This window comes from Phocoena phocoena, chromosome 4 (assembly GCF_963924675.1).
Source record: "Phocoena phocoena chromosome 4, mPhoPho1.1, whole genome shotgun sequence".
NCBI classification, from domain to species: domain Eukaryota; kingdom Metazoa; phylum Chordata; class Mammalia; order Artiodactyla; family Phocoenidae; genus Phocoena; species Phocoena phocoena.
In genome coordinates, this window is record NC_089222.1 from 116,859,153 (window position 1) to 116,881,646 (window position 22,494).

A 22,494-nucleotide genomic window follows, 5' to 3' on the forward strand; every position below is an offset into this window, starting at 1 on the left:
TCAATTATGCTTTTTTTTTTTTCCCTGTGTTGCTATTAACTGTTAAAACAAGCAATTTATAAACATTAATAATAATCCTACCCTCAGACTAGGCTTGGAAATTACAGAAGAAAGCAGAACACATTCGATGCAGCTTTATCCTTACTCTACCTATTTCTTCTATGGGAAGGAAGGTCTTCATTGTTCAAGTGGTGAGTGAGTGAGTGAGTGTGTGTGTGCGTGTGTGTGAATGTATGTGTATCGACCAGCTGTGAGGTACTCTATCTCACTTTTGCCATGTAATAGCAATACAGCAGTGTTATTCCTCATGAGGATGGAAGTAGGGTGTAGAGAGTGCAGAGGCAGGAGGGATAGATACCACCTCCCAATGACTCACCAATAATAAAAACTAAAAAAAAGCACTGGTTCTTCTCTGGTTACAACAACTGTAGAAGTGTCATACTGGTTGAGTATAACACAAAAAATATAAAACACAAAGTTTTTCTCAGTTAATGAAATATCTTAGCAACAACAAAGATGATTCTCAGGAAAAAAGCTTAGAACAACATTTTAAAAATATTAGCCTTTGTGTGACTTGTCTATATTTGTATACTTTTTAAAATTTCACTCTCGTTTTTCAACTTTTATAAGCACATATTAATTTTGAAATGGTGCATAATACAATTCTAAACTTCAAATATTCTGACACTCCTATGACTCAATCTTAATATTTTTATTCCTGTTTTAGTTCCCTTTGTCTACCATGATTTTGAAGACAAGATCAACATAAAGGGCAGTTGTTGAAAGTCAGCTCACACATTTACTGTGAAGAATACTCTCGGTAAAGGTTTGCTGTCCTTTTAATGATAGGGTCTTAGACCTAAACACAAAAGCCCTTGCCTTCAGTGAAATCTCAATACAAAAATCATGATGATTTTTCTTGGCTCAATCCTAAATCATAACCCAAGATCTTTATACAAGTTGAACTTCACATTTACCACCACTGTAAAAATGATTTTCAGACCCATGTTTAGAATTCAGCTGCTTTGGGTCTCTGTTAATCTTCATTAAAATCTTTTCCTTATATTCATTTGTTGGACATAATGAAGAATAATTATATAAATCTTTAATAATTATGTTTTTCTACCAAGAGTTAATAAAATTTATTATTTCTCATCTTTTTATCTTTCATTTCTTTTTAATCCTATGAATATAGCAACCCAGCAAACATATGGCAAAAAATTTACTTGTAGACATTATTCCACTAAAGATTAATACAAGTTAATTGTGTTGACAGATTCAGGCTGAGCATACATTTATTCAGGCTGAGCATACATTTATTCAATAAGAAATTTCCTAAGTCAATCAATCATAGTCTATTGAAATTTTAGTTTTAAAATAGTCTATAGGGCTTCCCTGGTGGCACAGTGGTTGAGAGTCCGCCTGCCAATGCAGGGGACAAGGGTTCGTGCCCCAGACCAGGAAGATCCCACACGCCACGGAGCGGCTGGGCCCGTGAGCCATGGCTGCTGAGCCTGCACGTCCAGAGCCTGTGCTCCGCGATGGGAGAGGCCACAACAGTGAGAGGCCCACGTACCGCTAAAAAAAAAAAAAAAATTAGTCTATAATTTAGAAAAACAATCCATTTACATTTTAAAATTTTCAATGACATATACTAATTTTGCCTGCTAAATATAAAATAAAGCCACAATAATACAATTTTATAAAATTTAGCAGTATTTCACTATAAAGCTAGAAAAAAATAGATGTGCAAAAATGAATTGTAAAATCTTAATCATATGAATACCTATTATATTTTAAAAATTATCTGAAAGCAATTTCTTTTGCTTCTGGACTAAGAATGATCTAATTTGAATTTTTCTAACTCTTAAGGGGTTGAACACCCCAGATATTGTCTAGAGTAAGGAATTTTTCTGAAAGACAAATTATACTCTTTAAGAATGTTGCACTTAAATTTCATATCCATAGTTTCACTATAATTCAACAGATACATTATCTATAGATGAGGAGGTTTCTATATAACAGGAGGTTTCTCATTCAAGAAGAAAACAAATGAACAAGCCTATAACCCAGGAATATTTGGTAATATTATTAAGATTTCTGAGTTTCTGCAAGATTAGATAAGAAGAGAGGAATGGAAACAACATCCCTAGATTAGTTATATTTCAATATAAGAATCAAATGTGCATTCTGAAATTCTGGCAATCTGTCCATGATAATAATAGTAAATATTTTCACCAAATTCCTAAAACCAATGGGGGAAAAAGTCACTTTATCAATAAAGGTACAGAACAGTCAAGGTTTAGTTTCTTCCAGCACAATCTTTGGAAAAGAGGACTCCCAAGAGACAGGAAACTATCTGGAAATAAGAAGACATTAAATTATATTCCTGGAGCTTTGATGAAGAAAGAAAGAAAAGGTAAAGAGAGCTATGAATACAATATTACGGTTGGATAGAATGGGAGGCCCTTTATGAGTTCTCAGCTCATCATGGTAGCTTAAGGGTGAGGGGGTTGGATAGGAATCTGCTATTTCAAAGTGACTCAGGATATAGACGTGTTTGTGGTAGGTAATAAGACCACTATCTGCGCCAGTTCTGAGAAGCATACAGTTATCAGACTGGTTAGGAAGCTACACAGTCAGTGAGGTCCTTCCTTTCTGACAAATCATTTCTCTATTAATTGATTCAATCTGGGAGAGCCAGAGACAGAGAGAGAGAGAGAGAGAGTTGCTGCCCTCCTGTAGCTTTGTAGCTAACATTCCAATTGGAGTAGGTGCATCTCTTTGCCCTTCTGGGTGGAGAAAGGAAAGATAAGTGCAAAGTGGATCACATGGCAGGGTCTTTTCAGGACAGCGGATAACTTAAATCTTTTATGTGCTGAAACGTGCCACATGTTTTCAAAAAGGGTTTTCCCTGTTCTGAACATAACCATTCTGGGCAATGGCGTATGATTGTAATGGATGGAAATAGAAAACTCACAGGTAGAAGAGATTCTAAGGCTAGCTGGCTGGCATGGAATCAAGAGCCTCTTTCTCTATGAGTGTGGGATGATGCTGAGTATAATAGTTTCCTCAGGCTGCCCAAACAACGTGCCACACTTCGGATGACTTGATATAATAGAAATTCATACTTTCACAGTTCTCAAGGCTATAAGTCCAAAATCAGGGTGTCAATGAAGCCATGCTCCCTCTGAGAGTCTGGGTAGAATCCCTTCTTGCCTCCCTGGCCATCAATGCTTGGTGATCTTTGCTTGCAGCTGCATCACTCCAGCCTCTGCCTCTGTTGTCACAGTGTTCTCCCTGTACATCTCTGTGTCTTCACATGGCTGTCTGCCCTCTGACTTTTCTCTCTCCTCTTTTTATAATGACATAATCATACTGGATTGAGGACCCTGCCTACTCCAGTGTCACCTCATCTTAACTACTACGTCTTCAATGACCCTGTTTCCAAATAAGGTTCCATTCTGAGATACTAGGGATTAAAATATCAATATATCATTTTGGAAGACACAATTCAACACATAACACTAGGTAAACCAAACTTTCAGCAAAACCAACAGTCTCCTTGCTCAGGTCAGAGTTTGCTTGGCTAGAAGACTATATCTTATCCAGAACTGCTAAAACAGCAATATCATAGACTGGGTGGCTTAAACAACAGAATTTATTTCTCACAATTCTGGAAGCTGAGAATTCCAGGATCAAGGACCTCAGGCTGTTCAATTGCTGATGGGAGCCCTCTTCCTGATATGTCTTCACATGGTGGATAGTGAAAGCAAGCAAGATCTCTCCTATCTTTTCTTAAAAGGGTACAAATCCCACTGTGAAAGCTCCACACTCATGACTCAAAGGCCACACACCAAATACCATGACATTGGGGATTAGGGTCTCAACATATGAATTTTGGGGAACACAAACATTCAGTTCACAGCAGACTAGGTTAAAAATGATACTATTCTTCAGCTAAGTTTGAAAAGCTATAAAACAATGTGAAGTTTTACTATTTGTCAAAGTGGGCAAGGTTTAAACAGTATTTTTATGACTAAGACTCTTTTCAAACCAGGAAAAAATGATCTGTTTGTACGAATATTAATATAACTTTGATTTCATTATTTCTTCAGTTTTCTTAAGCATGACATATTTTGTTAGTCCCATAATTACCTTTTCCCTCTATATTTTCAAAGCTTTTCTTTATCCTAATTCCACCCAGTTGAGAGATTTTAAAAGGGCTTCAGTCCCTCTCAAGTTTCCACAGTTCTTAAATAGATAATTGGTAAAATTTATTTTCCTATTTGACCTTTAATTATAAGACCTCAATATCATTTTTATTTCCATTTTAGATTTAATCAATAAAATATTTTTCCACACACAATCATTAGACTGTTCAGGTTTCAAGTTAAAAAATATGTTCAAAGCAACAACCAGATCTTGTACCATGGTTAAGATCATGGACTCTGTAGCTGAAACACATGGGTTCAAATCCCTGCTCTACTATATACTTACTTTCTAATACTGGCCAAGCTATTTAACTTTCTATGCCCTATTTTCTCATCAGGATAAAGGGAATAATAGTTGTACCTACTTGGTAGGGTTATCCTTAAGATTAAATGAGTTACTATACTTAAAATATTAAAGAATGCTTGGGCAGACCACTTCCGGCATAGCCATGGTGGCTAACGCTACCACCAACCCGTCACAGCTTCTCCCTCTAGAGCTTGTGGACAAGTGTATAGGATCAAGGATTCACATTGTGATGAAGAGTGATAAGGAGATTGTTGGCACACTTTTGGGATTTGATGACTTTTGAAATCACACCAGAAGGAAGAAGAATTACTAAATTAGATCAAATTTTGCTAAATGGAAATAATATAACAATGCTGGTTCCTGGAGGAGAAGGACCTGAAGTATGAATGGATTTCCTTGACTTATGCTAGATTTTGTTTTGTTTTATAATGACAACAAAATAGAATCTTTTTTAACCTTTTAATGTTTGTAGTCTGTGAAGCCAAGTTTTCTGTTAAAGGGACATGCTTTGAAGATGCATTGTAAATGCCTGTTTTTGTAAGTTAATCATGATTATGTTGGAAAAAGAAGAACAGTTTGTTCTTTGAAGGAAGAACAAAAAAAAAAAGAATGCTTGGTAAGATGAAAGTACTGTGTAAGTACAGCTGACCCTTAAACAACACGTGTTTGATCTGCATAGGTCCACTTATAGGTGGATTTTGTTCAACAGTAAATACTACAGTACTACACAATGGTTGAATTCGTGGATGCAGTACCACAGGCAGATATGGAGGAACCACAGATAGGGAAGGCCAACTATGAGTTATTTATCAATTTTTGATAACATTGATAAATTTTATCAGTGCCCCTAACCCCTGCATTACTCAAGGGTTAACTATATAAACTATTGATATTATTATTAAGGTATAAAGTGATGTTGAAATATGACAATGTACATACCTTCTCATCTGTCTAGTCTGGGACAGATGGAATGGGGACTTGGGAATGGATCCTGTTTCTGACACTTACTAGCCATGTAAACTTAGACTAGCTGTGGAAATTCTTTAATACTCAATTTCATGCCCTGCAAATTGGGACTAGTCTATCTCACAAGGGTTGAGAAAATGTGGGTAAACTGTTCAGAGATGTATTTGGCATATGACAAACTTTCAGTCCTAACTTCTTTCCTCCTTTCTTCAACTTTAGCTTTGGGCCATGGGGAAATTGAACTGGAGAAATAGAAAGCTGGAGGACTGGAGACCAATCAGAAAGTTACTGCAACACCAATAGTAACATGGAAAGACAGCCAGCGGCAAGGAGAAAAGGAAAGCGTAGAAAGTAGGAGGCAACACATTCCTGGTAAATGATTACCTTTGGTGTTAAGGAGAAATGAAAGAATGAGTGATGATACAAAGGCTTTTGCAAAGGAAGTTCTTTAGGGTCATATCACTTTGTTATGCATATTTTGCCACACAAGTCACATATGGAATTATTAATAGTACCTGAAATATTGCATTTCACTACCCTTCTAAATCTTCATACCAATACTGCTATAATTTAATTTTTTATTTTTATTCCATTACTGCTCCCAATTTTGTTCCTACAAAATGGTTTCAGTCATGGTTTCTCTGCAACTTGAGAGAAGCATTCTAATATAGCTATAAAAAAAGCAATTTCATCTAGGAAGATATTATTTTTTTGTTTGTTTTTTTTGTTTTCGTTTTTGTTTTTTTGCGGTACGCGGGCCTCTCACTGTTGTGGCCTCTGCCGTTGCGGGGCACAGGCTCCGGACACACAGGCTCAGCAGCCATGGCTCACAGGCCCAGCCGCTCCACAGCATGTGGGATCTTCCCGGACCGGGGCACGAACCCGTATCCCCTGCATCAGCAGGCGGACTCTCAACCACTGCGCCACCAGGGAAGCCCGGAAGATATTATTTTAAAACTCATTTTTGGAGCACTTTGTCTGTATCATAGTTTATTATACTGTGGGCTCTATCATGCTTATGAGTTGGACTATAAGTAGTATCAGAGTACCCTCTAGAAATAAGTTTTTTATAGCTAAGTATTTAAAAATCAGTACCAATTATTAGTAATTTTGGAGAACATTTTCTTTATGTTAGTTATTACTTATGAAAGAAGGTACAAGGAAGTGCTTTGAAAAAATATACAAGTAGTAACAAATATTTCTATATTATCTAATATACCTGATCAATGAATAAATTACATTCTTATATATAATGTGATCAGACTTCCAATCCTAGTTTAAACACAAAATAACACTTACAGAATGTAAATAAAAACAAAATTCTAACTTTGAAATTAGCTAAATTTTATGAGGAGAATTTGATTAAAAACTCATAGTAATTTGTATCCAGTGAATGATTTATGTTTCTGTATACAAAAAAATCAACAATTCTATTTATAACAGTACTTATTTTTTGAATAAAGTAAAATTACATACTATTATTGTTAATTAATTAGAGGTGAAGAATTGTTGGAGATTTGGGCTAGTTTAAGACTTTATCTCCCACTTTAAATAGAGGAAGTAACCATAGCATATATAATTTAAAATACAGAAGAATAAGAAAATTTTGACAAAACTTTTGAAATCTAAGGTTTAAATAAAACAAATAAAAAATAGTTGATAGGAATACAAGAATCATAGTGATGATATTAAAGGTAATCCAGTGGTGAGATCTGAATTCCAATTTTCCTACGAGATAAAATGATAATTTATACTAAATAAGAACTAAACCAGTTTTCCATTAAATAATTTCAGAACCTATAATGTAAAGCAAGGTTAAAAGTCAATTAAATCTCAGTATCAAGCTATCAGATTCTAAACTCATAAAAACTTAGTTTTAATCTGGTGATTAACATGACAGTTCTGAACAGAACCCAGTAGATGGCAGTAGGCTGTTAAAAAGTCATCAGGAAGACTAAGAAATAAATTATACATTGTCAATATTACATTTGTACACAGAGAATCTGATGAATAAATTATGCTATTCTTTCTAATATACACAGATACCACATCCCTAAGTGTGGTATCTGCATATTTTATAGTATATAATATATCCTGGTTTTTTGGTAGTAAGCCATACATTCCTGATCTCTATAAACACATGATACTTTCTCATATTAGATGACAATTACTCTAAACTCAACCTCAGTAAAATCCAATCATAATCAACAAATTTAGGGATGGTTCAATATGAGTAAAATAAATATTAACTTTAAGAGTATCTAATTCATTCAGTTGGAAAAAAAATTTAAGGAGGCAACATTTTATAATGGACACCGTACATGACCAAGTATTTAAGGTAACAGTTTTAGATGTGGTGTCTCCACTTACAAGTGTGCAATTGTGAGCCAGTTATTGAGTATCTCTGTGCATTAATTTCATCTGTATGACTGTAATCACAAAATTTTCCTAACATAGCTCAAGTTTTATATATACATAAAATAAAACTGTGTACATAAAAGTAACTATAAAACAGTATACAAATATAAGATTATTTTCCTCAACGTGGAAGCCAAGGACAGGATGTTTTAAGAACAGAATTTGTCCAAAGGCATCAAATGCTTTAGTGGAATTAAATAAAGTGAAGCTTGAGGAGAAAAGTCACTAGATTTTGATGCTTTAGAGCTGTTTTTCAGTGTAAGTAAATATAATTTGACTTGAATAAAGAAATGTGTCTTCCCATTGCTCCTCTCAAACGGTGTAGCGGTTATGAACACTGGTGCCGAAGTCAGACTACTTGGGTTCCTAACTTCCTTTCCAGCTGTGTGACATTGGATAAATCACTTAAATCTCTGTGCCTCAGCTTGTTCATCTCTATGCTGGGGGTAAAAACTGTGACTACCTCAACTTGAACAAATCCCTGTTAGCTTCCTCCTCTGTAAAATGAAGGTAATGGTAACATGTACTCATTCAATTGTGTGCTTCAAATGAGAGACTGTTTATGAAAGCTATACAGATATAATGTGGTAGCCTTTCCTTTGAGTGATACTTCAATTTGACTTTTGATTAGTTCTATTTCCTATTTTGTCTTATAGTGATGAGTAAATACCCAGATATATTTACGTCCACATAGAGGGGCATCGAACTAGATGATTCCAAGATACCACACCCAAGAATAGCCTTCAAACAGCATTAACAATTCATTTTATGATAGCAAACAAGGGACGAACCATACAGGATAAATAGAAAGTCCCTTGGCGTTTCAGGTATTATTTGAGGCCATGCGAGAAAGTAAGTTTACCTGGTTTTTATGAAGGTAAATAAGCCATAAGTCAAAACCCTTCAGCAGCTCAATTAAACGAACTTTGAGTGGTGTGGAAACAGTGGGAAAGAGAGGAGTTTTTATTCAACACTAAGCAAATATTCAAAAGCTATGTATGTAGTGGTAAGTTGAGGACATATATTTATATACATTTTCTTATTTTGAATTAATGCACAACCTATCCATATAACAGGTTCATATTATATAACATATATATATGTTCTATATAACATATAATATATATGCTCTTTTTTTTTTTTACATGTGCATATATATTTATTTTTTTCTCAAGATGTGTTTAATTATATTGATATCAATACAGCAGTTCCTTTTACTGGGTACATTACAACCAGCTATCAAAAAAAAAAATTACATGGCATAATAAAAGACAAAAAACACAATTTAAAGAGAAAGAGCAAGCATCAGAACCATACATGGCAGGATGCTGGAATTATCAGACCAGGAATTTCAAACAACTCTAATTAATATGTTAAGGGCTCTAATAGATAAAGTAGACATTCTGCAAGAACAGGTGGAATGTAAGCAGAGAAATGGAAATCCTAAGAAAGAACCAAAAAGAAAAGCTAGGAATAAAAGAAAAAAAAATAACAGAAATGAAGAATGTCATTAATGGACTAATGAGTAGACTGAACACAGATGAGAAAATAATATCTGAGCTTGAGGATATAGCTCAAGAAACTTTGAAAACTGAGAAGCAAAGAGATCAAAACTAAAAACAACAGCAAAAAACAGAACGCAATCTTCAAGTATGGTGGGAAAATGCAAAACGTACAACATTCATGTAATGGGAATACCAGAAGGAGAAGAAAAAGCAAACGGAACAGAAGAAATATTTAAAACAATAATGACTGAGAATTTCCTCAGATTAGTGCCAGACATCAAACCACAGATCCAGGAAACTCAGAGAACATCAAAATGTCAAAAAATTACATATAGGAATATCATTTTCAAACTACAGAAAATCATAGATAAGGAAAAAATCCTGAAAGAAATCAGAGGGGAAAACTCCCACCTGTTGAGGAACAAAGATAAGAATTACACTTCTCCTCAGAAACCATACAAACAAGAAGAGAGTGGAGTGAACTATTTAAAATAGTTAAAAGGAACAAACCACCAACCTATAATTTTATACTGTGAAAGACTATCCCTCAAAAGTGAAGAGGAAATAAATACTTTCTCATACAGCAAGCACCGATGGGATTTGTTGCTAGTAGACACGACTTGAAAGAAATGTTAAGAAAAATAATGTAGCTCAGAAATTCAGATCTATATGAAGAAAGGAAGAGCATCGAAGTATGAATAAGTGAAGGTAAAATAAAACTTTTGTTTTTCTTATTCTTTTTTTTTTTTTTTAAACATCTTAATTGGGGTATAATTGCTTTACAATGGTGTGTTAGTTTCTGCTTTATAACAAAGTGAATCAGCTATACATATACATATGTTCCCATATGTCTTCCCTCTTGCGTCTCCCTCCCTCCCACTCTCCCCATCCCACCCTTCCAGGCTGTCACAAAGCACCGAGCTAATATCCCTGTGCCTTGCGGCTGCTTCCCCCCAGCTATCTACCTTACTACGTTTGTTAGTGTGTATATGTCCATGACTCTCTCTCGCCCTGTCAAAACTCACCGTTCCCCCTCCCCATATCCTCAAGTCCGTTCTCCAGTAGGTCTGCGTCTTTATTCCTGTCTTACCCCTAGGTTCTTCATGACATTTTTTCCCCTTAAATTCCATATATATGTGTTAGCATACGGTATTTGTCTTTTTCTTTCTGACTTACTTCACTCTGTATGACAGACTCTAGGTCTATCCATCTCATTACAAATAGCTCAATTTCATTTCTTTTTAAGGCTGAGTAATATTCCATTGTATATATGTGCCACATCTTCTTTATCCATTCATCCGATGATGGGCGCTTAGGTTGTTTCCATCTCCGGGCTATTGTAAATAGAGCTGCAATGAACATTTTGGTACATGACTCTTTTTGAATTTTGGTTTTCTCAGGGTATATGCCCAGTAGTGGGATTGCTGGGTCATATGGTAATTCTATTTGTAGTTTTTTAAGGAACCTCCATACTGTTCTCCATAGTGGCTGAACCATTTCACATTCCCACCAGCAGTGCAAGAGTGTCCCCTTTTCTCCACACCCTCTCCAGCATTTATTGTTTCTAGATTTTTTGATGATGGCCATTCTGACTGGTGTGAGATGATATCTCATTGTAGTTTTGATTTGCATTTCTCTAATGATTAATGATATTGAGCATTCTTTCATGTGTTTGTTGGCATTCTGTATATCTTCTTTGGAGAAATATCTATTTAGGTCTTCTGCCCATTTTTGGATGGGGTTGTTTGTTTTTTTGTTATTGAGCTGCATGAGCTTCTTGTAAATTTTGGAGATTAATCCTTTGTCAGTTGCTTCATTTGCAAATGTTTTCTCCCATTCTGAGGGTTGTCTTTTGGTCTTGGTTATGGTTTCCTTTGCTGTGCAAAAGCTTTGAAGTTTCATTAGGTCCCATTTGTTTATTTTTGTTTTTATTTCCATTACTCTAGGAGGTGGGTCAGAAAGGATCTTGCTGTGATTTATGTCATAGAGTGTTCTTCCTATCTTTTCTTCTAAGAGGTTGATAGTTTCTGGCCTTACATTTAGGTCTTTAATCCATTTTGAGCTTATTTTTGTGTATGGTGTTAGGGAGTGATCTAATCTCATACTTTTACATGTACCTGTCCAGTTTTCCCAGCACCATTTATTGAAGAGGCTGTCCTTTCTCCACTGTACATTCCTGCCTCCTTTATCAAAGATAAGGTGTCCATATGTGCGTGGGTTTATCTCTGGGCTTTCTATCCTGTTCCACTGATCTATCTTTCTGTTTTTGTGCCAGTACCATACTGTCTTGATTACTGTTGCTTTGTAATATAGTCTGAAGTCAGGGAGCCTTATTCCTCCAGCTCCTTTTTTCGTTCTCAAGATTGCTTTGGCTATTCGGGGTCTTTTGTGTTTCCATACAAATTGCGAAATTTTTTGTTCTAGTTCTGTGAAAAATGCCAGTGGTAGTTTGATAGGGATTGCATTGAATCTGTAGATTGCTTTGGGTAGTAGAGTCATTTTCACAATGTTGATTCTTCCCATCCAAGAACATGGTATATCTCTCCATCTATTTGTATCATCTTTAATTTCTTTCATCAGTGTCTTATAATTTTCTGCATACAGGTCTTTCGTCTCCTTAGGTAGGTTTATTCCTAGATATTTTATTCTTTTTGTTGCAATGGTAAATGGGAGTGTTTTCTTGATTTCACTTTCAGATTTTTCATCATTAGTATATAGGAATGCCAGAGATTTCTGTGCATTAATTTTGTATCCTGCTACTTTACCAAATTCATTGATTAGCTCTAGTAGTTTTCTGGTAGCATCTTTAGGATTCTCTATGTATAGTATCATGTCATCTGCAAACAGTGACAGCTTTACTTCTTCTTTTCCGATTTGGATTCCTTTTATTTCCTTTTCTTCTCTGATTGCTGTGGCTAAAACTTCCAAAACTATGTTGAATAAGAGTGGTGAGAGTGGGCAACCTTGTCTTGTTCCTGATCTTAGTGGAAATGCTTTCAGTTTTTCACCATTGAGGATGATGTTTGCTGTGGGCTTGTCATATATGGCCTTTATTATGTTGAGGAAAGTTCCCTCTATGTCTACTTTCTGGAGGGTTTTTATCATAAATGGGTGTTGAATTTTGTCGAAAGCTTTCTCTGCATCTATTGAGATGATCATATGGTTTTCCTCCTTCAATTTGTTAATATGGTTTATCACATTGATAGATTTGCGTATATTGAAGAATCCTTGCATTCCTGGAATAAACCCCACTTGATCATGGTGTATGATCCTTTTAATGTGCTGTTGGATTCTGTTTGCTAGTATTTTGTTGAGGATTTTTGCATCTATGTTCATCAGTGATATTGGCCTGTAGTTTTCTTTCTTTGTGACATCCTTGTCTGGTTTTGGTATCAAGGTGATGGTATGCTCTTATTTTTAATTAATGTTCCAATGTATACTTTCAAACAGATTAACATTATTTTGTTTTTAGGTTTGTGGGATTAATTTCATTGCAAGGAATAAATATGTTTGACTCTGAGTTATCCAGCCCGACCATGTAGCACAGTAAGGCAAAAATATCAATAAAGCACATAGGACAGAATTTTGTGAGCAACCCTACACATTTGCCTTCTCCAACTTCAGACTGAAGAATCTTGTCCCTACCAGTCATACTGGGTCCACTCAGTTCACTAATCCAGTCACAGAATACTATCTCAAGAGGTAAACTTAAAATTTCCTGAAGATGGGAAAGAATAACTATTAAGCCTATAACCTGAAATAAAATTCTGTCTACTTTACTAGAACTTTCAGTTATACATAGATTTTTGCAATAACTAATATTATTATACAGTGGGTCTGTGAAGTCACCTTTCCCTCCCTCCTTATTGGAAGTAGGTGGTGAAAAGCCTCGCTAGTTATGGACAAAGAAATTCCCTGGTGATTCCTGTGTTCTTTCTGCAGATACCCTTCTGGGGAGTTAGCTGAATTCACAGAGATTAATTCTGATCCACTCCTATGGGCAGTACCATTTCCTTCCATATAGCAAGGTGTGCGATTGTTCTGTCCTTCTAGGCAATGAGAAGGTTACTCTGACTCTGGAAGTCAGAACTCAGGAGTTCATTGTTGGTGCACAACTAAGCCTCACCCTCTTAGCCAGATATCAAGTGATCTCTACCTACCCAGCCTCTTAATCTGTTCTCAACTGGTTCTGAATTCAAGCAAAGACAAAATGTCACTTATTAAGCTCCATCAAATTCCAACAATGAGAAAACATACATATATTGTTTAAGGATACATGAATATGCAGTGGAAGTATAAAGATATGCCTGAAAATAATATACCCCGACCTCAGGCAACACTGAGACCTTAATTCTGCTCATAATGTTCTATTTCTTAAGCTGGATATCAGGCACACAAGTATTTGTCAAATTATTCTTGAAAATATGTCTGCAGTTTTCTTTATCTAAGCTGAGCACTCTCACTTTATTCTCTCTCCTCTGTTGTTGGCAGTTCTCTGTCAATCTGAGATGAAAGGAGGGTTTATATCCAACAAGTTTTGGCTAAGAACAGAACAGCTTCTTTTTTGATGTACACACTGAAAAATGGATTTTCCCCTGTTCAGCTCCATGAAATTTTCCCCATTCAGAGAGGCATAAAGGCTGTTACTGTGCAACCTTTTAATAACTGATATTGAGAAGTTATGATCTACCTTAAAAGCTCTAGATTTCTTGCTTCTCCCCTTAACCTAACAAAAGTATCAATATACCATACAGAATCAGTATCATCATTGTTTCAGTGAGTTTGGAAGGTGTTCTAGGGTCACGTATCAGTGCTTATCTGGTCCTTGAAAAAGGTTAATCTCTTTAAATCATTCCCATAGCATAGATTCAAACAGCAGCCAAATGTAATAAGCTAATTATGGGTAAAGATTCAAGTGTCATTCCTTATTAAATCGATGCTCTAAAAACCCTTCGTAAGTTCCCTAATCAGTAGACATGAACAATTAACATCTTATTAGTCATCCATCATCCTTGCTAAAAATGTTTTAGAAGGAAAATTAAAGAGATTTCTCTCATAAAAATTTCACTGCAAATGTGAGATACTGTCCTTTTCCACTTACATATTCGTATCTCGTAGCCTGCTTGCTAAGATGATTATTTTAAATGTGAAATCTATTAATTGGTATAGTCCAAGAATATTCAAGAGTTCCATCATTTTATGACTCCAAATGGCTTTATTGACAGTTAGTCCAACTGACTTCACAGAGGAGAATGCCAAGACTAACAGAGGTTTAACTTGTTGATAAAGCTACGCTTGCATGTTGGAAAGTTGAGTATTTAAGAACAGATCTGAAGGCAATGTTCCACCTACCTCTCTTTCTTTCCTTTATAGTTTAAAATAATATTTTAATGCCTTCAACCTACTTCATAAGATCACTGACTCCCTGTTATTATGTGAGTATCACTACTAAATGCTTATTTCCATCTGGCTATAGCAAATCTGAAGAACTTAGGTGATACAAGTTAGGAGCTACAGTCAGAGTATCTGGGCTCAGATCTCAGTCTTAGTTTCTGTGTCTTTCCTTACTCATTCGTGAAATGAGGGTAATAATGATGCTAATAATGACAATGAGGACAGTATCTACCCCCAAAGCTGGTTTCAGGATGAAATGAATTATTACTCTAAAATGCTTACATCAGTTTTTGGAAAATGTAAGTTCTCATTAAATATTATCACTTTAAAATATAGCATCTCTTGAACTCTCTCGTATTTCTTCCAAATTCATTTTCTAGAAAACAATGAGTATATGATCTATAACATTGAGACCACTGTTCAGACAACATAGTTCCTGGACTTTGTATGTTTCCATCATGTCTAACTAAGACTAACAGAGAAGATATATTACCAGGAGAAGTGGAACATGCAGTAAGTGAGAGAAGGAGAAAATGAGGAAAGTCTAATCATTACGTCATTCCCAAACAATAAATCTTTCTCATATTCATTTAGATTTATGGGTAGCTTGGTCCTAGCAGACAACTTTGGCATATACATGGTTTGAATAGCAGCAGCCTGACTAGGAGACATTATTAAAATGGAAAGTTACAGAATGATTTAACCTAGCTAGGGCCTACAACAGAGCCATAGCGGATATCAAGAAGCCTACTAATACCAACTGCCTAGAGGTGAAGGAGTGCAGGGGGAAGGCAGCTTGGGTTTTGTTCATTTCTTTTTCATTGACCCTATGGCAGGCCCTACCCTGGTATTAATACATTTCTACTAAGCTTCCCAGTTTCCATTGTTCTAGGCATCTGTGGGGTCTGTAGATAGAATGTAGATATGAAAAAATAATCATATATAAATATAATGATGCCAATGCCCTCCTCTTCTTTCTCCCCATTGTGCATTACGAACTCCCAGAATTCTCTTCTCCTCAATAACAATCTCACATTTAAGAAGATTCATTGTGATCATAATCCACATAGCAAATGTACATATATTCAGCAATTGAGTTTTCTTCAGGTAGTAAATATACTTTGAAGAAGTAAATACACCTTGAAACACCTACATTTCATAATAGGTGTTGACAACTAGACAAGGAAAAAGATATGGTTTATATCTTCTTGGAGCTACAGTCTAATGATAGATACAGATAAATAAACACACAGTTTTTTCAATGGGATGAGTGCTCTGGTAGGAAGTCTGTCTTCCTCTACTTCACAGAATCTATATACTATCCATTATTTCTACTTCTTCCTGCACCTGGAACCTTTCCTTCTTTTCTGGATCAGTCCCTTGGGTTTTAAACATGTTCAAGTCTCTTCATATTAAAACACATCTTTTGGGCTTCTCTGGTGGCGCAGGGGTTAAGAATCTGCCTGCCAATGCAGGGGACACGGGTTTGAGCCCTGGTCCGGGGAGATCCCACATGCCACCGAGCAACTAAGCCTGTGCATCACAACTACTGAGCCTGTGCTCTAGAGCCCGCATGCCACAACTACTAAGCCCACGCAGCGCCAACTACTGAAGCCCGCGTGCCAAGAGCCTGTGCTCCACAACAAGAGAAGCCACCACAATGAGAAGCCCACGCACCGCAATGCAGAGTAACCCCCGCTTGCGGCAACTAGAAGAAAGCTCTCGCGCAGAAACAAAGGCCCAACGCAGCCAAAAAAAATTTTTTTTAAGTTTAAAAAAAAAAGTTTTTAAAAACATGTCTTTTCATCCCACTTCCCCTTTAAAACCAAATTTCTAAGATTCGTCTGCCCTCCTAATGTTGAAATCTTTACATTCTGTTCATTCATGACCCCACCTCATCCGTCTCCACCAACATAAATGTCACTACCTCCATAAAAATCCCTAGTCACTAAATCCAATGAATATGTTTCAATTTATACCTTTCTTGACCTCTGAGCAATACTCAATGAAGAACAATATTTTATCTCAAAATGTACTATATTCTTTGCTTCTATGTAAGTATGATTTTTCTCTTGCACTCTGATTGCTCTTTCACAATATCTTTTGCAGATAAGCATTCTCTACCAAGATATTAAATACATATTTGATTTTTTCCAAAGTCAAGTATAGGCACTCTTTTGTTACTATAGCACCATTATCTACTAGAAGTATAATATTAGTCACAAATGGTACATGTATCATTTTAAATGTTCTAGTAGCTACAACAAAAATGTCAAAAGAAACATATGAGATAATTTTAATGACTCAATATATCCAAAATATTATCATCTCAGGATGCAATCAATATAAATAATTATCAATGAGATATTCTGCATAATTTGTTTCCTACTAAGTTTTAGAAATCTGGAATAACTTCAGGTTCAGGCTAACCATATTTCAAGTGCTAAATAGCCCCCATGCAGTTAGTGTTTCCTATATCAAATGGTACAGCTCTAGTCTGTAAAGAGCAACATGATATGTCATCCATGCCCATGGCTTAATTAAGTCCTCAAAACCAAGACTTCAAAATATCTATTTGTAGCCTACGCCTCTTCTGAGTTCTGTATACTTTACTGTATATTTGACATCTCTCCTTTGGTGCCTCAGATGCTCCTCAAATTCAATATGACTACCTACGTTCAAAAGCGTGATCTTCCCCTCACAACTTGAACTCACTCTAATTTCACTTATCTCAATGACTGACACTAACTATATAGTTTTACAAGGTAAAAACCTAGTTATTTTGATAATTTCCTTGCATATCTATGATGATGATGATATTATTATTACATCTATATTCAATTTAATAGGAAGCCTTGCTAATTTTATCTCCTTTGAGAAGTCAACTCATCACATCTTTCTTCTACCCTTAATTTGTTAGTCCAAATTAACATTATCTTTAGGATAATGACTTTCTGGGCAAGATCTGGTTCCCTGTTATATACTTCCTTGATTCTCTGTTCCTTTTTATGCAGCACTAATCACAATTTATAATTAAAATTTTTTTGCTTATCTTGTTAATTTACTGATAAATTATTAAATTGTAAATTCAATGAGCAAGAACCACGCTGCCTTGCTCATGACTATATCCCACAATTACATTGTAAAAGTACATTCTGGGATGTACTTATCAAGAAGCAATTTGGTCTTATTTTTCTAAACTTAGAAAAATAAGTGCATTTGTCTTTGATCCAAATCCCACTTTTAGGAAATTACACCCTAGAAATACTCGTGCTTATATATAGCACGGTAATGACTTACATTGTGCCAGTGCATATTTTATGTCAGGATAAAAATTTTACCTCTATTATTGTACTTAATCCCCCAACTGACTGTGTGAAATAGATAGTATTTATCCATAAACAAGCAAAATATAAAGTCCAAAGAGGTCAAATAGCTGATCTAGTTCACACACTAACTAAAGTACTGGAACCACTAATTGACTCAGGCAATTAAATTTCAGAAATCTAAGGGTTTTTTTTTTGACCACTAACCTACATTGCCTCATATCATATTATTACCTGAATATTTTCTAACTAAAATTTCCACAAGTAGGGAAATGACTAAATATTCTATACTATATCCATGCTATGGAAGAAATATAGTGATGCCATAAAAAAGGAAAACAAAATAGAAACATTAGATCTACAGACAGATTTCAAAGACATATTGCTAAGTAGAAAAAAAAAAGCAAATTGTACAAAAATTGAAGTGTGGTAGTAGAATTTTGGACCCCATAATCACTTTGCCCTGGTGTTACATCCCAGGAATATGTTTTCTTGCCAAGCAAAAGGGACTTTGCAGATGTAACTAATGCTACTAGTCAGTTGATGTTAAAAGAAAGTGATTATACTGGATTATCCAGGTGATTCAAATGTAATCACATAAACCCTTAAAAGCAGACCTTTCTCCTGACTGAGAACAGAAGGGAAGTTAGAGGTATTTGAAGCATGAGAAGAGCTTGAAATACCATTGCTGCTTTGAAGTTAGAGGGGGCCATGTCAAAAGATCTGGGTGGCCTCCAGTAGCTGAGGACAGCCCTTGGCCAATAGCTAGCAAGGACACAAGGATCACAGATCTACAGCTGCAAGGAAATGGATTCTGCCAAAAACCTAAGTGAGCTGGGAAGCAGATTCTTCCTCCAAGTTTCCATATAAGAACTAAGTCTGGACAACGTCTTGATTCCAGCCTGTGAGACCCAAAAGATAATTTCAGAGCTATGTTAAGTGTGAGCTAATAAATTTATATTATTATAAGGCATTACATTTGTGGTAATTTGTTTTGTAGCAAGAGAAAATTAATACAACATGCAATATGATACTATATTTTTCAATAAACAAAACTAGCTGTGGGTGCATATAAAGGTTTATAAGTGTACAGAAATAGAACTGGAAAGGTAAAGACAATATTGAAGAAATATTGAACTCTAAAGAGTCTTGAGGCTGCAGGGAGCACATAAACAGCGGTTTTCGTGTTTAACTCCACATAGGCATTTATTGGTTGACTCCTTTATCAGCATAATGTGTTCGTGTATTATTTACAAATAACAAAAGATAATGTTTTAAATTGTGGCGACTCCATTGAATTGGAAACCAATTATGATGTTTCACTTTCCAACTGTTACTCTAAAATCAGTCAAGATGCACAATACCATCAGTCGGTACCTAGACATTAAACCAATCAAGCTGAAAGGATTACCAAGGGAATCATGGGTTCCAAGTAACTGAATGATAAACAATTACAGAAGTCTGTTGCAGGAGATCTTCTCAATACTCTCTTCTGGTGGTTAAAAAACACTCATGACCCCATGAGCCCTGTGCTGTTTGCAAACCTACACAAACAGGACACTTACGAAACAAAATAAGAACCATCACTTTTAATCCTCTCCCTCACTTACAAATGAAAACTACCCTGACAAAAACTGCTGAAAATTTGACCCATATATCAGTGAGAGAATCCAGGGCTACAGAAGCAAAGCAATTTCTGCACTTGGAATCAACCAGCCCTAAAACCCCCTTTCTTCTCTCCTCCCTCCCTCCCTCCCTTTTTTCCCCAACTTTTCTTCCCCCCTCCCTCCCTTTCTCCCTCTTTTCCTTCCCTTCTGTTTTTGATGAGTCATTTTCCGAACCATTTAAGTAAATGCAAAAAAATCCATCAAATTTTGTAGAATTTGAACAAGTAAAATATACCTTTTCGGTATGAGTGTGAAATTCACAGAATCCTATAATGTGGAGTTTATGAAAGTTAGATTTTTTTGTTAGTCATTTTCTCCAGGCAGTCTAACATTTCAACTTCAACATCAAATATCCATTGCTTTGCTGTCAAAATCAGCTAACTGCAATTTGAGACATTTTCTATAATTTAGCTTTTTCATTTTTTAGAAACTCTCATGAGTAGGAAATTCATGACTTAGAAAAAAATGGACCTGCAGCAACTTAGTAATTACATTTTTTCAGCACAAAATGCAGATCTATGCTCTTCACTTAAAACATAATGGGTGTTTAGAAGTCAAAGAGTCCACAGAGATACCGCAAAGACTAAATATATTATCCTTAAAAACTAATTCTGTCATTTATGATTCATAGCCAACTCCTTGAGTAAAGATACAGATTTTCAAATTATCCCATTGAGAGAGATAGAAGAGGAGGAAAGAAAACGCCAGACTCACATCTGTCTCTGCAGCCAGGGAGTTGCAGTAATAACCAACTTTCTCAGTGGCTTGCTAAAAATGCTATTTTCGTCTGTGTTTCCTAAAAGCACCTCTTTTGAAGAAAATCCACATATCATTGTATTTTACTGGATGCTGGAATGAAAAATAGATGCCCACTGTCAACCAGCTATATTGATGACGAGCGAAAATGTGATCATTTTGCATTGACTTGCCCCAAAGCACTGAGTTCCGTCCAAGCAGCAGAAGGAAATTAATGCTTTCATACAGTGCCTAAGAAAAATATGAGACGTTGTTCACTTTGCCCTCTAGACAAAGAGGTGTATGCAATAGCTGAAAGGTGACAGCTTTCAGAACATGAACTTGAGACTTTTCATTATTTAATGCACAAAAAATAATGGACCCACTGCCATGGCATTTAAAGCAACCATTTGTAGTCATTACCTCTTAGATCATAAGGTTTATTTGTTAAAAGCCAGTATTTCTCAAATTAAAATCTGCCCTTGTTTTATCTGGGTTATATGTCTTAAATGATAACTTCCTATAGACATATCAATCAATCAGTGTAAAATCTATGAATTGGTCATGACAGGAATTATTTGTTTACGTTTCATTTGACTTTTATTTTACCAAAAAGATTAATGACCTTCCTAGTCTTTGTAGGACACCTATGGTGAACCCAGCACAGATCTTTAAATATATATGGATCTATATAAACTGGCTTATATAATGATTTTATTTATTATCTCATCAGTGCTTAGCATAACATAGGCTTTAACTTAAAAATAATACAAAGAAATTATATTAGTAATTAAAAAAATTGCAAGTTCTTAAATACCAAAAATCACACTCATAACATGTAAAAATTTAGAAACACAGAGATACTTTGCATTCTGGTGAATGTGTGTTCTTTGGAAATTTACCTGGCTTATCAAGATTCTCTATAGAAGCGTACATTCTATTTCTTAAAACAGAATTCAAGATTCAATTCAAAATTTTTGCAGCAGAAATTCAATTTCAAATCAGAAAAACAACTGTTGTAAAACTGGAGACTATATCTTTTTAACTCTGATATGTTTTACATTACAAATACTAAATGTGATATTAATCATACAACATGTGCATGATGGCACCAAAACAGACACATGCATTTCACAGTAGTGAACCACACTCTGGAATACAAAAAGGTGCTGAACTGAACCAGGACCTCACCCTGGCAAACAAATGGATAACTTTCAGGGTGTCAAAAAGTGCTATGTTCTTCTGTGTACCAACAAATGCTGATTCTTGTTGAACTATGGACACTTTTTCATTGTTCTTTAGATTTCCCAGATGTACTAGTGGAGATAAAGACAAGCTTAAGTCACAGCTTCCAGATTCCTAAATCCAGTTCTTTCTCTTTTTAGCTATATGACTTTGGAAAAATTCATTAATTTATTTATCAAGTGCTATAATCTATTTTGGAGAAAAAGTGGGGAAACAAAAGAGTGCCAGCCCTCACAGTTTCATGGACTTTGTATTCCCCATTACTTGTGTCCTGTATGTGATTCACTATCTACCCTTTTCAGGTATTTTATAAAAGGCCACCTTCTTCATGAGATCCTCCCTGACACCCTATTAAATTTGTTTTGCTTTAATTTCGACTGCTACACCTCCAATCTTGGACATTTCCTCTCTTTCTTTCCTAATCAAAATACTTACCCTCATCAGCCATATCCACACCTTGCCTATCAAAATACTCTCTAGAGTCCCCTTAGGTGTAAATAGTATTCAGACTACCACAAGACATTCTAGGAACCCATCTATACAAAAGGATATTGAAGAACCACAGCTGGTCAGCAGAGCAGCATCAAGAGCTCTTCTCCCAATGAGTCCCTGAAGCAGTCCCTGACCCGTCCTGCCTTCCAGCAGCCACTCAGGTACAACGAGATGAAGTGCAAGGCCTCCCCTAACTGATAGCCTCACACTCCAAAGAAGCCAGTA

The 22,494-nt window shown here is 35.6% G+C and overlaps 1 pseudogene; it reads left to right on the forward strand.

Annotated features, from left to right (window-relative positions):
- Window positions 1-4,663: 4,663 nt before the first annotated feature.
- On the forward strand, window positions 4,664-4,907 carry LOC136122882 (U6 snRNA-associated Sm-like protein LSm5 pseudogene; annotated as a pseudogene).
- The last annotated feature ends 17,587 nt before the right edge of the window (window positions 4,908-22,494 follow it).